Here is a 23390-nt window from a genome sequence, read left to right on the forward strand (position 1 = left end):
TGACCCCTAAGGTGTTATTGTCCTTTAAAGTCAAATTTTAACAATTTTCATAAAATTTGTACATTTTTACTAACATTTGCACTGAAACTACTGGGCCAAGTTCATTATAGATAGATATAATTGTAAGCAGCAAGAATGTTCAGTACAAACACATCACCATCACCAAAACACAATTTTGTCATGAATCCATCTGCGTCCTTTGTTTAATATTCACATAGACCAAGGTGAGCGACACAGGCTCTTTAGAGCCTCTAGTTTTCAGAAAACAGTGTGCTTTTGTGTTTAATGAGTAAACATGTTCACTTGTTAGCACAGATACATTGTAAAAAATAATATTGTTTCGACACAAAAGGAATTTTAATATATTGAAAACTCAGAAAAATTATCTATAAGTGCCTGCTATGTCTTATTCCTATAAACGAATTGAATTCGACTTTAATGAAAGAGTGACGAAGGATACCAAAAGGGACAGTCAAACTCATAAATCGAGAATAAACTGACAACGCCATGGCTTAAACTGAAAAAGACAAACCGACAAACAACAGTACACATGACACAACATAGAAAACAAAAGAATAAACAACACGAACCTCATCAAAACTAGGGGTGATCTCATGTATTCCAGAAGGGTAGGCAGATCCTGCTCCACATGTGACACCGTCGTGTTGCTTATGTGATAACATATAAGGTAATTAGTATAATTACGTAGGTCACATGCATGAAAGGGATTGTAGTAACGACGTTAGGAACATATCCGATATCATTTGTGAAACGGTTATTCCAAAACGGTCAACCAACTCGTAATGGCGTCCTTAAAATTACGAAGGGATGATTTCAGCTTCACCATTTGGAATATCGGTTTAATAATTACCTTGTGAGCAGCAACCCTCTACAAAGAAAATCACGATAGGAAATGCAAGTACGGGAATGTTTTATCAATTGGGAGATATATACCCGGTATGCAGGGGCTACTGGAATGTTGCTACTTGGAAAGTTCACAATTTGAAAGCTGAAATCATCTTTTTTGTCGTAAAATGTTGTTTTCAACCGACCCTCATTGTCAATTTCTAGATGTAAGTCAAGATATGAGGCCGACTTAACTGTATCTGTAGTATCCTTTATCTCTAGTTCGATGGAATAGATGCGTTCCACATAGTCACCTAATTTTGAATTATTTAGTGAAAGAACATCATCTATATAACGGAAATAAAGTTAAAGGATATCGCTAACTTCTTATCTTTCTTCCTAAGAAGTTTCTGCAGTCTGTTGAAAATCACGTCCTCCGAAGGTTACAAAATCAAGCGTCTTGATAATATCAGTTTCAGAGAATGTTTTGTTTAAATCAGAGTGATCCTTTAAAAAATAGGATTTATATATAACGAAAATATGCAAATGTCAATGGATTTTCTGGACGGTAAACACATACTATTTGATGTAGTGACTTCTTTTCTGATGTTCCATTTTCTGCAAGCTTAATTTCACAAAGAAGCTGATGTCTTATTTTTCCTAGAACAACTTGATCAAGAAATGGAAATCTCCAAATGGGATTCTGAATGTTTTGGCCTTATATTTTTTGCTTTGTTGCAAAAACATTACTTGGTTGGTGCAACAAATCTGGTTGAGATGGGATATGTAAGTTCTTGATATACTAATACATGTTGCATGTTAACTATATTATGTATACATAGATGCACCTAATGCAATGTGCAAAACATTATATTCATAGTGAAAATCTGCAAATTTGTATTGTTTCAATGCTTCGTCGCCTGTTTTGCAAGATGGTTGGGTTGTTGGCTCTTTCACTAATTTATATTTCCATGTTCTACCCTAGAAACCTTTTTTGCAGCAAAAATATTGTACTGAACTGCAATTGCTCCATTTTCATCAGTTTTTGGTATATATTCGTTATATTCGACTGAGAAAAATTATGTAAATTTAATGCTGTCTTAATGTTCAATATAAAACATCAGGTCTAATGACATTCATTGTAAAATCAAAATTTCATCACTTTTTTCACTAATGAAATGCATAACAAATGGTGCTTTGCCTCACTAGATAACACAAAACTAATGTGCAGTTCGCTTATTAGATCAATTCATCAATGACATAATTTAATTATTATCAAATGTGAAGACTTTTTAGTGGTTATGATGTTGACAGATCAATATTGCAGAATAATAACAAAAAGTCGTTTTATAATCTAGTTATTTTTTTTGCAAAATAAAGACAATAGTAGTACACCGCTGTTCGAAACTCATAAATCGATAGAAAAAAACAAACAAATCCGGGTTATTAACTAAAAATGAGGGAAACGCATTAAATATAAAAGGAGAACAACGTCACAAAATTAATGTAACACACACAAAAACGAACTAGGCATCGGACAAATCTTAGAATAATAAATATAACATTAAAACTAAACACATGAATATGTAATAAGAAAACGTACCGGGACACGTCTTATAGCAATGCGTATTCACACTCAAATATAAGAGGACAAAAACGATACAACAGAAACACAACTTTAAAATGTAATTACATACAACAAAACAAACTAAAATTTAACAATGGCCATATTCCTGACTTGGTACAGGACATTTGTTAAGGACATACGATACAGAAAAGATCTCTCGTTGATTTTTCCTTAACATTTTGACACAAGGTCAATTTTGATATGCACTATCGAAATATGCAAAGATAAAAAAATACCATCATAATTTTCTTTTCGAGATAATTCAGTTTGAAATTGGCATGTTTCATGTGAAAACACAACATTTAGTTTTTCCATACTTTTCCGAAAAAATAACAATTTTTTTAAACGGAAAGAGATATTTTCACCCGTTTTTTGCAAACTCTTTCATAATTTACTGGCCTTTCAGGCAGTCCGTAAAATAAAAATTTAGATGCTTTATTTTTTTTGTAAAATTATACAATTATCAGTAAGAAAAACCCGAAGTCACTTTTCTTGCTAATACAAATGCGTATAGAAAAAAATCAATCGTTAAGTTTTTTCTTGTAATTTTGATATGACATTTTTTTTTTTTAATTTATCATATTTAATTGAAATCTGTACATTTGTTAGTTTAAAATATCAAGTACCGGTACCTTATTCCGGCCTCGTTAATATTAGTAAATAAACATATTTATACAGTTGTTAGTTTTTGTTAGTATTATATCTGCACAAATAATCAAGTAGTACAAATGCGCAGGTTTTGAAAAAAATATGTATGTTTATATATAGTTTTTTTAAATTAAATTTCATTTTTTTTTAATTGCACATTTACAAAATGAGTTATACACATATACATGCATACTAGTTTTATACGCTAAGCAGAAGTTATATTATATATTTGATAGAAACAGCTGTTTGAAACGTTGCAGGAAAAGATTTTAAGACAGAGGCTGTTTGGATATATATATATATATATATATGTATATATAAGTACGTCTGAGTCAGTGACAACCCTACAACAGATGTATCCATCGGATCGCCATCAATGATGCTGATACATGGCTGTGTACATAATGTATATACAACTCGTCTAAACATCAACCCAACAATGTTAGATCTGTAAATTTGCTTTCGCAAATTTTTGGTTCTTCCCTCGCCGGGATTCGAACCCATGCTACTGTGATATCGTGACACCAAATCGCCTGCACTGCAGCCGTCCCGGTCGTGTGGTCTAGCGGGACGGCTGCAGTGCAGGCGATTTGGTGTCACGATATCACAGTAGCATGGGTTCGAATCCCGGCGAGGGAAGAACCAAAAATTTGCGAAAGCAAATTTACAGATCTAACATTGTTGGGTTGATGTTTAGACGAGTTGTATATACATTATGTACACAGCCATGTATCAGCATCATTGATGGCGATCCGATGGATACATCTGTTGTAGGGTTGTCACTGACTCAGACGTACTTATGAATATAATTATTTTCTGTGACTGTATCTTACATTAATTTGTAGGATCCTTTACTATAGATAATTTAGCTGATCTGTAACAATAACATCTTCATGCCTTATATACCATGTACTGTAGTACGCCGCTAGATTAAAACTGACGTGGAAAGGTAACATATGGCCACCGAAAGCTCTTTTTTTTTGAGAGCCCAGGTGGTCGTGTGGTCTAGCGGGACGGCTGCAGTGCAGGCGATTTGGTGTCACGATATCACAGTAGCATGGGTTCGAATCCCGGCGAGGGAAGAACCAAAAATTTGCGAAAGCAAATTTACAGATCTAACATTGTTGGGTTGATGTTTAGACGAGTTGTATATATATATATATATATATACATTATATGTGGAGTCTATTTTGTTTATTTTTTTTTATAAAAGTAAAGGAGTCCAGGGTTTCTTAGCAGTTTTCTGCCCTACAGAGTAATTTATTTTTATTGACTATATTTTTTTTCTATCAATAAGTTTTCTTTTAAATAATATTTTAGTGCTATTATATTTGTTTGTTTCATAGATAGTTTGCTTCTATAAATGTAGAATTTTGTTAACAAAAATATTAAGTTTCTTATATCATTTTTATCTGTTTTTGTTAGAATACCAAATAAAACCAAACAATGTTTAAAGTTAGTTATATTTCTGTCTTCTCAAATGTCGAGGAGTTAAGGTCTTCCCATAGTTTTAATATTTATGGACACGTCCAGATTTTATGTTTTATTGTTTCATCCCCTCCGCATCCAAAACTACAAGTATTTGTATCTTTAATTTTTATTTAAAGGATAAGTTCATTCGTGCCTATAATTCGATGTTTTATTTTGAATTGAAACCACTTCAAATTTGATTTTTTTGTTAAATAAAAGGGCAACACATGGATATTTTTCCAATTGAACTTTGTATTGAGAATTAATGATAATTTTTGTTCTCAGTTATGTTTAGGATTTGATTTTTTACAATTCAAAATATTATACATATCTTTTGACCCTTTCTGAGATTTAAAAAGAACCTTTAACACTGAGGACAAAATTGGTCCGTTTTCTCTCTGTAAGTCATTTGGACATACTTGATATTCTTTTAAATACTTTTTTATTGCCGAAATTAGGCCTTGATATGTGAGAAAATTAGGTTTTAATATGTATACATTATTAAAGTGATCAAAAGTTATAACATTTCCACCTCACAAGTCATTGATCAGTCAAGCCCCTTTTTGAGCCCAATCTTTATATAAAATCGAATGGTTACCAATCTTTATTCCATCATTCTTCCATAAAGGGCATGTGTTAATTACAGAGTTATTTTGTACATTTTTAAGATCTTGCCAAGCATCAAATACTTCTTTTCAAAATGGATTATTCAATTTTTTATAAGGACCAAGAAACTGCATTTCCAAATAAAAATTAAATTTTCTGAAAAGAGGAATAGTTTCGCTAGTTTTAAATTATTTCTATTAATACTTCTTATCCAGGTTAATTTAAGACCTTTTATGTAGTTTTCAATATTTATTATTTTTAGTCCTCCTAAACAGTGCAGTTTTGAAAAGGTGTCTCTATTGACTTTATCTGGTTTGTTATCCCAGATAAAGGGGAATTTTTTTTTAGTAAAAGTTTTAAGCTTTGTGCTATTTGGACTAGGAATGGACAGGAATAGATTGTTTAATTTTGATATTATAAGTGTTTTTATCACTGCTAGTTTTCCAATTGGTGAGTGTATTTGATTAATCCAAGTTTTTATAATGCTTTCGATTTCTTTCAACCTAGGGTTATAGTCTAAATTTTCAATTTCACTAATATCCACTGAGAAATTTATCCCAAGAAGTGTAAATCTGCTGGAACCCCACTCCAATCATCACTTAACACACACAATTTCTTGGATAAACTTTTCATCCCAATCCAAACAACCTTGGTCTTGTCTAAGTTTATACTAAGACCTAACAAATCTGCATATTTATCTAGAGTACGAATAGATGCGTCCAAAGGTTCAGGTGATCCATCAAGTATAAGGGAAGCATCATCTGCATATTGTGAGATGAGATAATCTGTGTCACCTATAGTGATTCCTTTAACTTTGTCATTATTTCGTATAAGTATACCAAGTATTTCTGCACAAAATAAAAATATATTAGGTGACAGAGTATCCCCTTGTCGGCAGCCTTCTAAATCTCAAATATATCTCAGAGATGGCAATTTAGAGTTACTGCAGATTGAATTTTGGTATAAATAAGTGATCCAATGTTTAATATAAGATCCAAAAATAAAAAAAAGTCTAATACACTTTCAATAAAACTCCATGAAATTGAATCAAACGCTTTTTCAAAATCAATAAGGAGGAGATTACCAGTCATATCATATTCTGTATACAATAAAATATCATAAATTAGTCTAGTATTTTCACATATATACTGGCATTTCACCCATATTATATCCTTAGTTTATTGATTTAAGAACAAATTTACCTAAATCTATCCACAAGAATGTAAAAAAAAACTCGCTGGTGTATCCATCAGATCCTGGGCTTTTATTACTTTTCATTCTTTTAATAGCAGCTGTTAATTCTGAATAGGAGATTTTTCCCTCAAGGGTATCCCTTATTTCATTTGTTCACTTGGGAACGTGTCAAATGGAATTTCCTTATTTAGATCAACATTATTTAATGTATCTTTCTTTGAATATAAATCCTTATAAAAATTTTTAGCTTCCAATAAAATATGTTCTTTTTTGTTTATTAAACAGCCTCCATTATTCACTAGTCTTGGAATTGTTTTATTAACATAGTTCTTAGTTTCCAAGTTGAGACAATATTTTGAGGATCTTTCTCCTTCTTCTATCCATTGCATTTTTGAGCGAACAGAATGACCACGCATTTCTCTTGTCTTAAAATTTGTAATTCAGATTTCCTTTGGTTGAGATCTTCAAGAGCTTCTGTGGTTTGTATATTTTCTTCTAATTTTTGAATTTCCTTTACTAAAGCATTTTCCAATTTTGTTTAAATTTTTCTTATAAATGATGCAAAGGAAATTGTTTTTCCCATAATTTCTGTTATAAATATTTCTAAGAACAGCTGATCATTAATTGATAATTGAATATCTGAGCAATAAATCTGGTCTAGTGAATCTCTATTGTATACTAAAGTTGCATATTGATCTTTTACTTGTTTTTTTTAACAGATTTAACATATTCTTTATCATACAATAAACTATTATTAAATTTCCTCAAACCCTTCCTAATATTGAAATCATCTATTGTTAAGTGTAGAACTATTGGTGAATGATCAGATCTGTAGCTGTTTTGAATTTCTACTTCTTTTACATTTTGATAGAAACTCCGAGAAATTAGCCTAGCTTGCTTCAGAGGATTAACTTTTCTCAATGTAAATCGTTTCTTGTCTGGGTAGTATTCTCGAAAGGGATCAATTAGATCATAAGTTTCAATAAGTTCAAATATGTTTTCTCTTGCTCGTGGATTATTTATATTTAGGTAATTGTAACGTATCTAATGCCTGATTTTGAACTAGATTAAAATCTCCTGTTAAAACAACTTGTTGGTAGTTAAAGTTTTCTATTATTTCATTTACTTATTTATAAAAAGATGGTGAGTCATTATTTGATCCATATGAATTAACAAGTGTTATATTTTTACCTTCAATTGTAATATCTACACCAAGGAAATTCAAATTATCATCTTTCTTTATCTTATTTTTTTTATATTCAAGATTATTTGCAAATACAATGGCAACTGGTCCGAGACCACAATTGTCGTCCCTTGATTGTCGTTGTTCACGAATATAGTCCCTAGTGCTAACAGTGGGTTACTTGCCATTAATTTTTATACCCCTTCCAAATTTATTTCTCCATGTTTAATGCCTCAAATTGTAAGTAGGGGGGTGTTATTACACAATAAAAAAATTTGGATCCAGAATTTTAAAGGAAAGTAGTGATTTGGTCCAGGTGAAAAAGGTTGAAAAATAGCACTTCAGAAGCTGTCAAAAGATTTCAAGACGCCCTAAAGATAAAATTGTCCATATTTTTAGTTAGAGACGATGAAGTTTTCTATAATTTTGATATAATTTGTCCCAAAAGTAGTAAAACACACTGTAAAAGTTTCATTGAGAAAGCGCAGGTGGGATTCTTTTAATTTTCATTTATGTTCTAAAAGAAATGCACTACGAATTAATTGTGTTCTCGGACCAACTCCTCTTTGATTTGAAGCAAAAGAATAAAAAATGTGTTCTCCTCCCCATTGGTTTCTAATAAATGATTCATCTTTTTCAGTAAAGTGAGTGTCTTGCAGTCAGTAAATATGACAGAGTATTGATTTCAAGTATTCGAACACATCTCTCCGTTTCTCTCTAGAAACCTTGTCAGTTGTATGAGATTTTTTTTAAATTGCTTAGATAAAACATAAGCTTTCCATTTATGGTTTTCATTCCTTTAACACTTTGACTCATACAACTGTCTATGAAAATACAAAGCTGTAATATTATATCTGAATAAACATGTTGATATATAAATGTACCTTCATGCATAAATAAATCTTTATAAAACATTGATCAAACATCATAAGAATTTGAAATAAATAAAAAAAAAGCAAGAGAAACAACAAGCATGATTGTCATATTATGATATGTTTTCTGATTTTTATAAATAAAAACAAATTTTGGATTACCTGTTTCCAAAGAGAAGGGCTAATGGAGAAAAACCTTAACAAATTATACCCACTCAAACTTAATTTCAACAATCAAAGAGAGACAATCCAAAATAGTATCTTCCCTTAATTGTAAGATTGCAAACTATATGTGTTTGTCAAGATTGTAGTCAGTATAGTATGGTTTTATTTAAAGTCTTATTTTATTTCATTTTTTTCCTATTGTCCAAAGAAAGACATTGGTCTCCTAACCTTAAATGGACACATATTTTACCACTTTAAAACGTTTTTCTTTAAATGTTGGTTAATTATAAGGTGGATGCAATCTACATGTACAAAATGTACTGCAATAACAACAACAAATAACCAATCAATTGAAAAAAGCAACACGAAAAAATCAATTTAATATACATGTAAAGTAGCATGCACTTTCATTCATATAAATGAACACAAGCAATTGCAAACATATGTCAACAGTTACAATGTTAGCATTCAAAGCCTAAAGAAAATAAGATAAAATGGCTGTAGCCAATAATTACAACTTGGGTTCAACCCTAAACTTTAACTATTCTCTCAAAGGTAATTTATCAATTAAGACATTAACATTTCAGCCCGTGGTTAAATATCCAAATGAAAAATAAATATAATATGAGGCAGGCATTACCTGTGAATGGGGACGAAGTCTATGATTTTTTTTAAATCAACAATGTTAAAAAGAGAAACGGAAATACCGTAACGTTTCCGATATTGGTTCTGTTGTTAGGGAATTTATTTGTGATGTAATTTAAGTTATGACATCATATTCAATGTAAACAAAGAAATGCTGTCATTAGGTAACGTTTTTTTAATAAAAAAAACATTTTTTTAAATGAATTAGTATTAAGTTCCTTTTTTAGACTGATAACTATACATTTTATTCAAAGTCTCCTGTAAACAAGACCGGAAACAGAAGTAGATTTCTGCGCAGATCCGGAAATTCAAAACCCGACAAAAAATATATAAATGCATATTAAGAAAGTAGTCTGAAAAAAGAACTAAATCCCTCTTTTTTCTTCCTTTAATTGTTTTCATTGATTCATTAATATTTGATTATTTATTGAAAAGTAATATGAGAGAAATATTCTATTTTTTTATTATATAAAGAGAGTTACATGTAAGTAGATTGTTTTAGGATTGTATCCATTGTGCATTTGCATTATTATTAACAAAGGCCAGCTAATAAACTAAAAGCACATATAGAAGCACATGTAAGAACAATTCAACACACACATACTTCCACTCATTGTAGTATTATAAAATGTATAATAGAAATAATAAATACATCAGAAATTGGAGTTATGTACAAATATGCATGCATAGTATGTGTATTTTACTGGAGACAAAAAGCAGATATATCTGACGCAAAGACAGTAAACTTATCAATAGTGATAACAGTATGTGACAGAGTTCAGTGCAAGTTAGCAACAACGGAATAGCTTGGGAATATGCCACTGGTCTCTTGAACTAGTGCGTTTTTCGAGGATAACAGTGAAGAATGCATGTTTTTAATTGTTAATCTGACCTAATCTTGTATGTAATTTTTGCAAGTTCATTTCGGGCTTCCTTCATGCATGAAGGCAGATCATCTACAATGAGGATATTCTTTTCGGCTAAATGTGACCCAGGTGATAAGAATATCTCTTCATCGGTATAATGTATGAATATAATTATTATGGGATTTGGTCGTTATATCTCTCCTGAATTTTGCCTAGCTGGTATTTTTTTAGCATTTGCAAATGGGAATCTCTCTACTTTATGTTTTTCCATTCTTAAATAATTTGTCATCAGATCATCGATTACTTTCCATATGTTTTCATCACTCTGTTCATGCATGCCATACCACTAAAGCGTTATATTTGCGGTAATGTTTTTTAAGAAGTAACTGCTTTTCTTTTAAATTTTGAATGTTAGTCTCAAAACTCTGCCTCATTGACTTTATCTTCTCTACCTCTAGAGATTACACATTGAGTTCCATAGCCTCAACCCCTCTGTGCAACTCACCGTGATCTTGTCTTAATTCTTTTTAAGCTTGACCTGTTTTTGAGATCTCTAACTTTACTTGTGTTACATCCCGTTGTACCTCCTGCACTAGATTTGAAAATTTATTTTCATTTATATCTAATTTCTCATTAAATTGATTTACTTTTGAGTCTACTGCCAAAATAAGAGTTTTCAGATCTTCAATAGTTGTTTTTGAATAGCTTGCCATGATGATATCAGTATATTGTGTGTCAATTTCAATATTACTTTTATGATTGACATGTAACGTAACAGGTAAACAATATCAACGATGAAGCGATAAAACTATGTCACAATACCACAATTGAAAATGCGTAATAAATGTCTTTGAACTATGTTAAACCTCTAGACGATTGTTTGTTTTTGATTTTTGAAATCTTTAAAGTATTTCTATGACATAATTGTGAGTTTGTTGTTTTCCCCGGATATCAGAAAAATTACATGGTGGCTGTCATTACAGGGGAGGATATGACATTCTTGAAGTAGTACATAGTTGATTGATTAGAAAACCTATTTCGTTAAATGCTGGAGATCCGATTTCCCTTTTTTGACGCTAAATTACGTTGCAGTGTATTCTTTAGAGCCAATTTACAAGAAAACCATGCAAAACCGTCTGAATGCCACTTTTGCTAAATTAGTTCATATTTGGCACATAAGGGCACCTGATTAATTTTTTTAACCACACAAATGTTTTGGGGCAATTTTGAACCGATCTTGATTTTTGGGGACGTCAATTTTTAACAGCTGAAATTGCTCAAAAACAGCAAAAATAACCCTTTATGGGCATATTTCGATAGTCCAAATAAAGGAACATGGCAACATTTATAATTGTTTTATAGTTGTTTCTAGTATTACATCACTTTAAGTGTAAGAATGCATAGAACTAACAATGCTGTCTATTAAGTGTATGTATAATCTAACTGTTTCAATATGTCATATTTAGCCATTCGTCCAAAATGGCTGATTTTGGTCTTCTTTCAGAGCCAAAAATACTCCAAGACCCGTTTATTATTGTAAAACAGCATATCTACTTGCACAGTATAACTATATATACCCAATCAAAAAAAAATATTAGGCTTGGCAAATAATGTTCGTGTCTAGTATATGCCATAACAAATGGGGTAGCATCCATTTTCAAATTTTCTCAAGTTTACCGTCTAATTTTTAACATCTGACATATGATAGGATCTGGACATAGAGATAAGTATAACAACAAATGGAAAAGAATAAATAATGTTTAACCAATACATTAAGAAAATAATCATACATAAATACAAAATATTCAACACAAATCTAGAGGCTCTCAGGAGCCGAAATAGCTTGAATTGACAAATTGTGCACCTCAAAACGATAAAAAAAAACACGTATTTCAAAAGCAATAAATTTGAAATAAGAGGTTATTATAATAAACAATTCAGAATAAGTTCAGACTGTAAAAATATTTTTTTCTGACCCCTTTTGCAATTTATTCTTATATTACATTAGTACAGCTGTCAGGTATTAGCAGAAAACTATGAAAATTTGTAAATGTACACACTTCAAGGACAATTGCTCATAGATGTTACTTCCAATTTTTTCTAGTTTTTACAATATAGATGATTTTAACAGACACTAAGAGATGGACTGTGTTATGGCCCTTTCAGCCTAGTATGCTAACAGGGTAATATTTGCCAGGTACCTTTATATCTATGTTGCTGTACTGTGTTCAATACAAACATTATAATCATATATTGTCTAAAACTAGATGTGTCAAAGCGACACGAATAGCCCCTTCTCAAAAATTTGAAAATCTGCAATTTCAAAAACACATGTGTACACAAACATGATGGTTGTCTCACATATCAAAAATCAGCTCTAAATCTGGAGGCATATAGAAAAATATCCAAATAACTGTGATTTTCAACAATTTTCAAAGTTGTAAACCCTTAATTCTGGCAAAAATTACACAGCGGAACGAAACTTAAACTTGATCTGTAACTCATCATGGTTTGCTCACATACCAGAAATCAGCCCAATATCTGAAAGCATTTAGAAAAAAGGTCCATATAACTGTGATTTTCGAAAAATTATGAAAGTCCAAAGCCCGAAATAACAGCAAATATTACCGTAGCAGGACGAAACTTCAAATTGATCTGTAACTCATCATGAGTAACTTTCATACCAAAAATCAGCCCAATATCTGAAAGCATTTAGAATAAAAGTGTGTATAACTGTGATTTTCAACAATTTATCAAAGTCCATAGACGGTAATTTAATCACAAATAAGTGGAGCGGAACAAAACTTTAACTTGATCTGAAACTCATCATGGTCAACTTACAGACCAAAAATCAGGCCCATATCTGAAGGCGTTTAGAAAGAAAAATTCGTATAATGTAAAATTGAGAATGGAAATGGGGAATGTGTCAAAGAGACAACAACCCGACCAAAATAAAAAAACACAACAGCAGAAGGTCACCAACAGGTCTTCAATGTAGCGAGAAATTCCCGCACCCGGAGGCGTCCTTCAGCTGGCCCCTAAACAAATAAATACTAGTTCAGTGATAATGAACGCCATACTAATTTCCAAATTGTACACAAGAAACTAAAAAATAAAACAATGGTTTGTTTCGGAATAACGGAATGATGGAATTATGGAATTTCGGACAAGGGTAAAACTATATGGCACAGACAACTTTGTTGCGTGGCCATTAAAATCCCATTACTAGACGAAAAACAAATTACTAAGCCTATATATACCAGTACAAAATATTTAAATGCAACATTGTCGAACAGCTTTTCCAACCGTTTCAAATTTATCGATATTAGAAAGTAAACAGTCTTCATATGCATCGAATTGTATGCCCCTGCAGTAAATTTCGCGTGCTTAAATATACTACATGTTGTTTTCCGTTCAAATACTTTTAAATTTACGTGACCGATTTGATGACGTTAGTGATTTTTCCACGAGTTTTGTATGCTTATCATGAGCAACGTTGTGAAAACAACGCGTTAAATGTGGATGCATTATTGTCTACCCTTGATACTGACTGTATGATATGCCCGTAAAGAAAAAAATGGTGGGTTGAACCTGTTCTTTTGGCGTGCCAAACTCCCGTCTTAATGGCAATGTTAAATATAACATTAAAATGACAACATAACATTACAGGACTACAATGCAAATAAATTGGAGAACATATCAGACAAAGAAACACACGAATAATAGCTAACAAATTGCACCAGGTTTAAATTTAATACGCCAGAAATGCAACATACTCACTTCTTGTTAACGATACATATATGAAATAGAAGATTTGGTATGATTGCCAAAGAGTCAACTCTCTACAAGAGACCAAACTAAACAGAAATTAACAACTCTAGATCACCGTAGCGCTTTCAACAATGATCATAACCCATGCCATATAGTAAGCTCTAAAAGACCTCGACTGACAATGCAATTCAAACGAGAAAAAATAACAACATAATTTCTGAAAATAAAAAAACAAACGACAACCAAGTATTTAACACATCAACAAACGACAACTACTGACCTACAGGCTCCTGAAAAGGCCCTGAAATCAAAAACCTCGAATAACCCGAGAAAAAACTAACGGACTAATTAATAAAAAAAAACTGGAAAAAAAATATGTAAAAATAACAAATGACCACCATTAAATTACAGGTTCCTGACTTGGGACAGGCACATACATACAGAATGTGTCAGGATTAAACTATTAACAAGATCCCAAACCTCCTACAATACATCACAACAACAAAAAGACACCAAGTACAGATCTGCGAATGCGCATAGTTACTGACAGCTAGTTTGAAGCCAACGGCATATTATAAAACAATCATGCATCGAAGACTAATAAAGAGCTGGTCTGCCATAAAACCATGCAAAATCCCAAATTTCGTCCAAATTGATAGTTAAAACTTGCCAAAATTATATATATTTCTTAAATCTTTGGGTATTCAGGAGTTAAGATTAAAAAAAATTGTTTCGTTAATTTGCGTTATTTTCCATTGAACAGCCTTATTTACATATTAGTGACTTTTATTCACAAAATGACTAAAAAAATACACCTTATTTGGGCACTTTTAAATGATCTGGATAATTGATTTAGCTAGGTGGGTATGGTTGTCCTGCGAGAGAAAGTTCTGTGCTGGTGATTTGGTCCTGTCAGGTGCTGGTGGTCCTGATTCTGTGCTGGTGGGTTTGTTTACATTGTATCAGAACGGCAATAAAACGACTGTTTTGTTGCTTAATTTTTCTGTACTGTTATTGACTAATTAACTGTTGTCTGCTTTCTTGAAATTGATATTGTTGTGAATCTGTTTACTGTTATTATGAGAGAACAAATACCCCTATTTTTTAATTGTTTTAAATTAACTGTAATCTAATTTTTTGGCCTGTTAATGGAACCCTTCTTGCCCCCTTTTAAGATAAGAAAATATGTTTACGATTTTCGGGATTACGATCATTTGCAAGATCAACAAAATACGTTGTAATTTATACAATACTTATATAAAGTAGGTGATGTGGTATGTTTGTTGTCCATGGACAAATTTCCATGAGAAACCAAAGGAAGTATGTGTTAACAACCATACGTCATCGTACAACCTTCATCAATAACCTATAAAATAAAAAGGTAAAAGATTTTGCATAAAAATTGAGAGCAAAAATATAGAACAAAGGACTTTCTGAGCTTTTGAATCATAAGTCTTTGGCGGCTTAAAACATATTTGTTTGTGAACAATTTAGTGTTGACTATAAGAATGACAATATTTTGCGGGTTTTTTTTGTTTTTTTTGTTTTTTTTTTGGGGGGGGGGGGGGGGTGGTAATGGATAAGTTAGAGCGAGATTACAATGAGAGTTTTAAGCTTGGAATAGTTTCCTGTAAGATTTAAAAGTTGTATTTTAAAAGAAAAATGTATCTTATAGCTATTAAGTATCACTTGCTGTATCTGTAATTTTTCTGTCTGAACGGTTATAAACTGTCTGTTAAAATGTATTCGAGTTTTTAGTTACAGCCGATTCCATTGAGTATGTAGGCAAAGGTAGTATCTTTGGTTAGCTTGCTTGTTAGTTAATCCGTTAATTCATTGTTAGGTAATATATACTTCCCTCCTTTCGAAGTAGCCTGGTCCTACAGACAGAAAGATGTGTCATTTGTCGGACTAGTCTACTCTTAAAGTAGGGTAGTTACATAACCTAACAATGAGATTTCTGTTCAGCAAGCAAGATAACCAAAGGTATTCCCTTTGTCTACACACTCATTGAAATCGGCTTTAATATTTCAAAAGTTCAAGCAATTAGGGCAAAACTTACCGAGTAAAAAAATCAAAAGGCCAAGGTCTAACTACCTTGCGTATTTCAGAAAATTCAGATCAGATAACGAAACTGGGTCCAGCAACATTTATAAGCAATTTAAGATTTTGACCCTCACAGTTTTCAGTCACCACAAATATTCTCATTACAACGAATCATTTTAAATACAAAAATACCAGTTGCTTTTGTTTATCTTTTAATATATGTATACGGATAAAGTTATGAAAGGCAGCAGGGTCACCAGAGTGAGGAGTCTATGTCATCTGTAATAAATGCTAAGCATAGATCTAGAAAGCAACAGATAATCATGACATTAAAAAATCTCACTTCTTTTCGACTGTTTCCGAACAAGTCGACACATAAAATGAATTATATAGTATTGTGGAGTTTTTAACTTGTGTTCAATTCATTGGTTACACCTTACACTTACCAGCATCGAAACAGCTAACATGCCTCGTCAGGGTGGAAGCTATAAAGTCCACGAAAATTTGATTTAAAACCTTTATTCGTTCAAACAAAGTTATTGAGATTTTGTTGAGGATTTAACCATCTACGACAACAAGATTTTTTTTTTAGAATTTACAGCTCTTCTATAAATATATGCAAAGCAAAACATTGATCAAATTGCTTGCTATGATTGCTTGGATGTTTGTAAACGACAGGTAAGTAGTCTGTTTACTACATGTATATACTAGAATTTGTTTGAACAATAAAGATTAACTTCAATTCCTGTCAGTTTGTATTTGTCCAATCAAATCCCAGTATGTATTGAAACTCCGCCTAACTATTGTTTAAAAACACCCAAGCAAACATAGCAAGCAAGTCAATCAATGTTTTTTTTTGTGCATGCTTTTATAGAAGAGCTGTACTATATATAATGCAAAGAAGCGTTTAAGTCTTTCGCCAAAAAAAAACTATCAATTTCTTTTTGTCCTATGTAAACTTCCGTACCATTTCTTTCCATGCATGATCATTAAATTGAACTGTAAAATATTTCTTGGTACCTTCTTTATTCCTTTCAAAGTCTCATGTACACATAATTATGACAATAACTGTTGTGCGCACAAAATTCACTCCTCACTTTTAAAGGTCTGCTTCATCAAACATTAAAATGTGAGCCTAAGTTTTGAGACTTTTTTAATCGACACGTTTGGGATGTTTGTATATGAGAACATGGTTTATCTATTAGTTGAAAATGCGGCTTTGAACGAGTTTTCAGTACCTGCGAGCATTCGTTGTTCAGTAATGTATTTTATTATTTTATGCGATAAATTGTTGTGTTGGTACACAACTGTAACAATGGAGGAGGAAATGAGGAGGGTTGGTTGGGTGGGAGTGGGGAGTGTTATGCGGAGCGCTAACAAACAAATATATGCGGCATGAGTTTTGATCATTGTTGAAGCATCAATGTAAGGGGCATTTAATATCTAAATAAAACTGTTCTTATTTTAGATACTATATATTGTTATCTGATATTGGACGAAAGATGTTGCCCTTTCATGTAATCATGTAATACAAGTTACGATCATTTGAAAACACGCATTAAACAGTCAAATGGATGCACAAGAGCTCATAGATCCTATTGACAACAATTATCTGCCCAATTTTATTGATTTTGTAACATTTGTTTCAAATATGACCAACTTCTTATCCAAAATCACCAGCACCGTATCAGGACATGAATAAATTGAGAAAATGCTTAATTTTAATAAATTGCAATGTTTTTCACAAAATAGTTTTGTCGTGTGGATTGCGGTATAGAAAGCGGACTCTATGAGCATTTTTTTTCATTTTTTCAGTTCTAGATTTGGATAAACAATTATTTCATACAAGGAATCAAAAATACAAAATAACAGTCTGATTGGATAATTTGGATTCGAACCTTTTGCATGGTTTACCACAGAATGGCTCTTGTGCAAAAACGTTGTAAATAGTAAGACAAAAACATGACATTGTGCAAAGACAAGATTTAGCAAGTAAACTTAGTATTGTGTATGTTGTCTTTTGTCAAACATGTAAATATGGCTGCGGGTTTTCAATTTTTTTCAAAAAGTTGTCGATTATAATTGAATGAAAGTGAATATTGAATTCAACTAAGCATGATGACCACAAAACTTAACTTGCATACGACATTTAATTGCTGATTAATCAGTTGATTATTACTATGAACTGGTAAATTTTAAACAAGAATTTCATATTATTTATCACATATTCAAATGACGGTTATACATTTTTTTTTAGAAAAATCAGATCATTGTAATTATTCTAATTTTACTTAACTAATTGTTAATTAAAACTCATGTGTCTCTATTTTAAATACAATGTAGTTCCATTTTCAATTTCCGAACCTAACATACCTGAGTACATGTAATAGCAATCAATTCGTAACGTGATAAGTCAAATCCTTGTTTTTCCTATTATGATTTCGTCGTTTAAGTACACAATCAAAGCTGGTGCATCTGTGTTTTCAATTTCTAATGTTGAAGCAATTTCTTTAAAGTTTTACTGACAAACTAAGTATTCAACTGACTGTGTTACAGAAGGCAATGGGTTATAAGTCTGGATATACATATTTAAAGATTGTCGTTGGTCATCCCACAAGAGATTGATTTTCTCGCTTGGGGCGGGTCGGTAAAAATGAGAAATAACAATCGAGTTCATATAGAGACTGTGTTTTATTTCCCAGGATGTCATTATCTTCCTATGTTGGAAAATAACATATGATAACTTTTTTTCTTGTTTTCATATAAGGACTGTGCAAGTGATTTTTGTGGATGTTAAATAAATACAATATTATAGAGGCCCCTCATGGGGGGGTCCTAGTAATCACATAATCACCATTGTTTTGCCAATATAATCACATAATCATTAAATATTTGCTTATCTTTAGTAATCAAATAATCATAAACTAAAAATACAGTCTTAGGTAATCAAAAAATCATGAAATATTTGGCTTAATAATCAAATAATCATTAAAAAAACGGCCAAGTAATCACATAATCAAAAACCCCATGAGGGCCCTCATTATAACATAAAATGTACAGCACCTGTTTGTGAAATCTTAATTTGTTAAGGCATTTTTATTGTGCTTAATAGTCTTATGGTTTATCTCCTTTCAAAACGTTTTAAGACACTACGAATAAGAAGATTTATAGCCCAAAACATCAACGAAAAAACATCCGATGACTTTGAAACGAAACACAAGACATAAGTCATTAAATCGGTATTGGAAACAAATCTCGGGAGGTAACAAGTAGAATAATCTTACCAAAGTAAATAAATAGTTTATACAGAGGTGTTGAAAGTCACCAAATCATTGCACAAGGTCATGTTATTCTCTGGCTGTTTATGATGTCTTTACACTAAATCCATTGTATGTTGGATGTGTACGGATTGATTGCTTAGTCTTAGAGGCATGCTTTTTTTATTAGTTGTTAATGGCTTTGAACTAGCTGTCAGATAACTGCGAGTACTCTCAGATCTGTTCAGTGTGTCTGTTTGTGTCGGGATGTATAAGTACCCGGCCACGTCCACTTTTATTTTTTAGTCTATCTGATGAGTTAAGCCTTTTTCAACTGTTATACCACTGTCCCAGGTTGGGGGGAGGGTTTGGATCCCGCTAACATGTTTAACCCCGCCACATTATTTACGTATGTGCCTGTCCCAAGTCAGGAGCCTGTAATTCAGTGGTTGTCGTTTGTTTATGTGTTACATATTTGTTTTTCGTTCATTTTTTTTACATACATAAGGCCGTTAGTTTTCTCGCTTGAATTGTTTTACATTGTCTTATCGGGGCCTTTTATAGCTGACTATATGCGGTATGGGCTTTGCTAATTGTTGAAGGCCGCACGGTGACCTATATTTGTTAATGGTTGTGTCATTTTGGTCTTTTGTGGATAGTTGTCTCATTGGCAATCATACCACATCTTCTTTTTTATATACCTAACTTAATGTAAATGCACTGTAGTGACTGGTTGGTTTTATTACAAAACTAAAGAAAATGTATATTCATGTTGCCGTTTCATTAATCTAAATAAATGGTGTAATTATACTTACAATTTAGTAATTATTTGATTGGCTCATATGACATTATACAAATATAGCCTTTGTATGAGGTCGATACAAGGATATATTGACCTGAAAGAAGTATATTGACTGAGGACGAAGTCCGAGGTCGATATACTTCTTTGGGTCGATATATCCTGTATTGACCTCATACAAAGGCTATATTTGTTATATTATTAATTTTCGACCATATTTGTATCAAAATCGTCATTTAGGGTTTTTTTGAATTTTATAGATATTACATGATTGTCTCCTTGACAATAACAACATATTAGTTGTTATTTTATTTACTTTTTTTTGTTTACATCTTATGTATTTGAAGATTTTTTTCGTCAAATTATCGATTACAAATATCATGTGTTTCAAAACGTTAAACAATATCCTGAAATTCATTACATGACGTCACAAAGTATATCGGTTTTTAGATATTCTAAATATAACCGTGCGATATGCTTTTTGCCGGTCAATATGCTTTTTGCTATACGCCGTTTTCTCTCTACCTTCGAAAATATAGTTAAACATGTGACTATCCCTAAACGAATCAAATTTGTTAAAATATACGAATTAATAATATTATGTGTTATAGTTTAATTTCGATGTTTTTCCAAAAACTGGCAGTAGCGATGAGTTCCAACAAATTGAAGCCTCAATCGAACTACTCTATTATACCCCGGTCAAAAACATTTACAACTTGACGACAAATAAACGAAACATTAGCACCGGATATGTTAGAAATCCACCTAGTGACGACAAACAAGACTTTAATATTCATCTTTTGTCGACTAAATCTCTTGGAGACTGCTAAATTATTATAATGTATTTACGCGAAATGTCAATATGCACAAAATAGTTTTGTAACGTAAGTTTTTTGACAATATGAAACATTATTTTACTTTTAGTTGTGATTTGTTTATTTATAGATTATTACATGGCATTTTCCATATGGCCCTGGTATCAGCCCTAGACTCCCATATCAAGCCAGAGGGCTTGATATGGGTCGTGGGCTGATACCATGGACCATATGGAAAATGACATGTTATAATCTATTTATCACATATTTTCACGCAGAAGAAAACAAATAGCTTACACCAAATAATGTTTGATATTTCATCAAAAATTAAAAAGATATAAACGAAAAAAATAAATAAATGTATCACTGTGAGATAAAAAAAAAAAAAAAGAGAAGTTCGTATCACAGTAGGTTAACAACGTTATGTGAAAAGTTTCAGAAATAATTAACAATAAATATATTAACTCTAAGAATTGAAAATATTAAACGACTTTAAAGTGTTACATTCCAAATCTTTAAAAATGCTTAGGAAGAATCCTATATCGCTACTCATTCCAGTGTGGCGTAATATATTTTCTAAATTCTTCATGACATCAAAATTTTACGGGAACTTTTGTGATTTTCACTGTTGTTTCTACTTTTTAAAATCTACAGCTCATTTGTAACGTTCTAAATTTCTTTTCATTGTGTTCAACTTGTTTACAAGTAGCCTTTGATTGACAGGTTACCGGAAGTTAAACTCGGGGGCTTGATATGGATTTCGAGGGCTGATATCGATATCGGCCCCGAGGGCTGATAACCAACCTTGACTTCCGGCTATTATTGGCCATGCAAAAACGAACATATCAGTACAAAATATGTGATAATGTATAATAAAACATGTATGGCCCATTGAGACGATGAATATCCAATTTGACAATCCGCGAAAGGGTTATTCCACGAGGGATTATTTGGTTTGATAATTTTGTAAATACATCTCATCAGTTGGCCATCACTGTATAGTATTATTATTTTGTCAACAACTGGAAAACATGATAATTTTGACTCAAAAGATTATGAACTTTATTTAGATTGGAATTCATCATATGCTTGTCGGAACTGTCTTGCTAAAAAATGAATTTAACAGTTGGAAAACAACGAAACCCTTGAAGGAAAAACTGCAGCGTTTGGAGAAGTAATATTTATGTAGAAATTAAATTCGTGTGGTATAATGGAGAGGTTTATGTTTTGCATGACACAACTAATACTAAATAAAATATGTCTAATGTTGTGATCAGATATATTAATGCTAAAACAAATGAACAATTGAATTATAAGGTGTTGATTTTGTTTTTGTTTATCGATATCTTTATAAAACAAATAACAAGAACACGTTGAAAATACAAATTTGCAACATTTCTAATTTTCAAGGGGAACTTAATATGACATATCAGTTTTAGATAAACTGTAATTGCATATTGCTAAAATAAAATTCATATTGGCTAGCTACGTTTTTAGGGAATCTCTCCGTTTTGAAACACTTTAAGTACGTATGTATATGTTACCTTATATTTTAAGGTATTTTTAATTTTATCTGTGCAATAGTAAAATAACTTAGATTATCTATCTCGAAGGAAAATTAAAAAAACAAATTTCCTTTAACAAATCAAACGTATGGAAAGCCATAAAAAAATTGTCTGCTATGTTTTCATGTTGATGATTATGTAAATTTTATATTTTTGCAGAGATTTTACTCAAAGAGCTATCGCCATCACACACTACATCTATGAGACTGATAAGCAAATCAAGATAGCAACTAAAAGCAAGGAGGAATATATTGTTGGTGATAATCATGCTCAAAGGCTGTTGTTAAATCATGGATATCTAAGGGCTGCCATCTACACAGAAAACACTACCTACTTAGAAAGTGACACGGTGAAGAAGATCCTTGGAAAATCGTTTTATGGTACAGAAATTGTGCATGGACAAACGGTATGACAAAATTTGTTTGATATGAACAAGTTTTGATATTGTATGGTTTAAGATTAATACTTATAGTGTACGTTTAACGTAGAGAAATGAAAGTGAATGAAGCGGCATGTCAATAGGTAAAATCGAAATACATTAAAACATAGCTAAACGACCATATAATACAATTAAAAAACAAAACAACATATATATATATATATATATATATCACGTCTAATACATCAGTTACACCTACAAAATATAACTACATCTGTTAAGAGTTTGTATTAATTTACGCCTCGCATAATCTATTGTATTGCATCAATTGAAAATTGTTAATTGCTCATTAGTTTGAAGTTTTCTTATGCCTGGTTGGAAAAAAATAAAGAAAATACTAAAAATATCTTACGTCAATTTCAACAAGAATATTAAAACCAGATTTACATAGATATATATTCGACATTTAAATAATTAGAAGTAGATTTATTCTTTTGGAAACCAAGCTATGGTATACGTCAAAAAACTGTTTTAGCCAAGATTGACATAATATGCATCCTATCATTACATTTAATTCAAAGTAGAATTTTATTTGCCGACGTGTTCAGGTCGAAGTACTGCATTCTTTTTATACAA

The sequence above is a fragment of the Mytilus trossulus genome, chromosome 12 (assembly GCF_036588685.1).
Source record: "Mytilus trossulus isolate FHL-02 chromosome 12, PNRI_Mtr1.1.1.hap1, whole genome shotgun sequence".
Taxonomy (NCBI): domain Eukaryota; kingdom Metazoa; phylum Mollusca; class Bivalvia; order Mytilida; family Mytilidae; genus Mytilus; species Mytilus trossulus.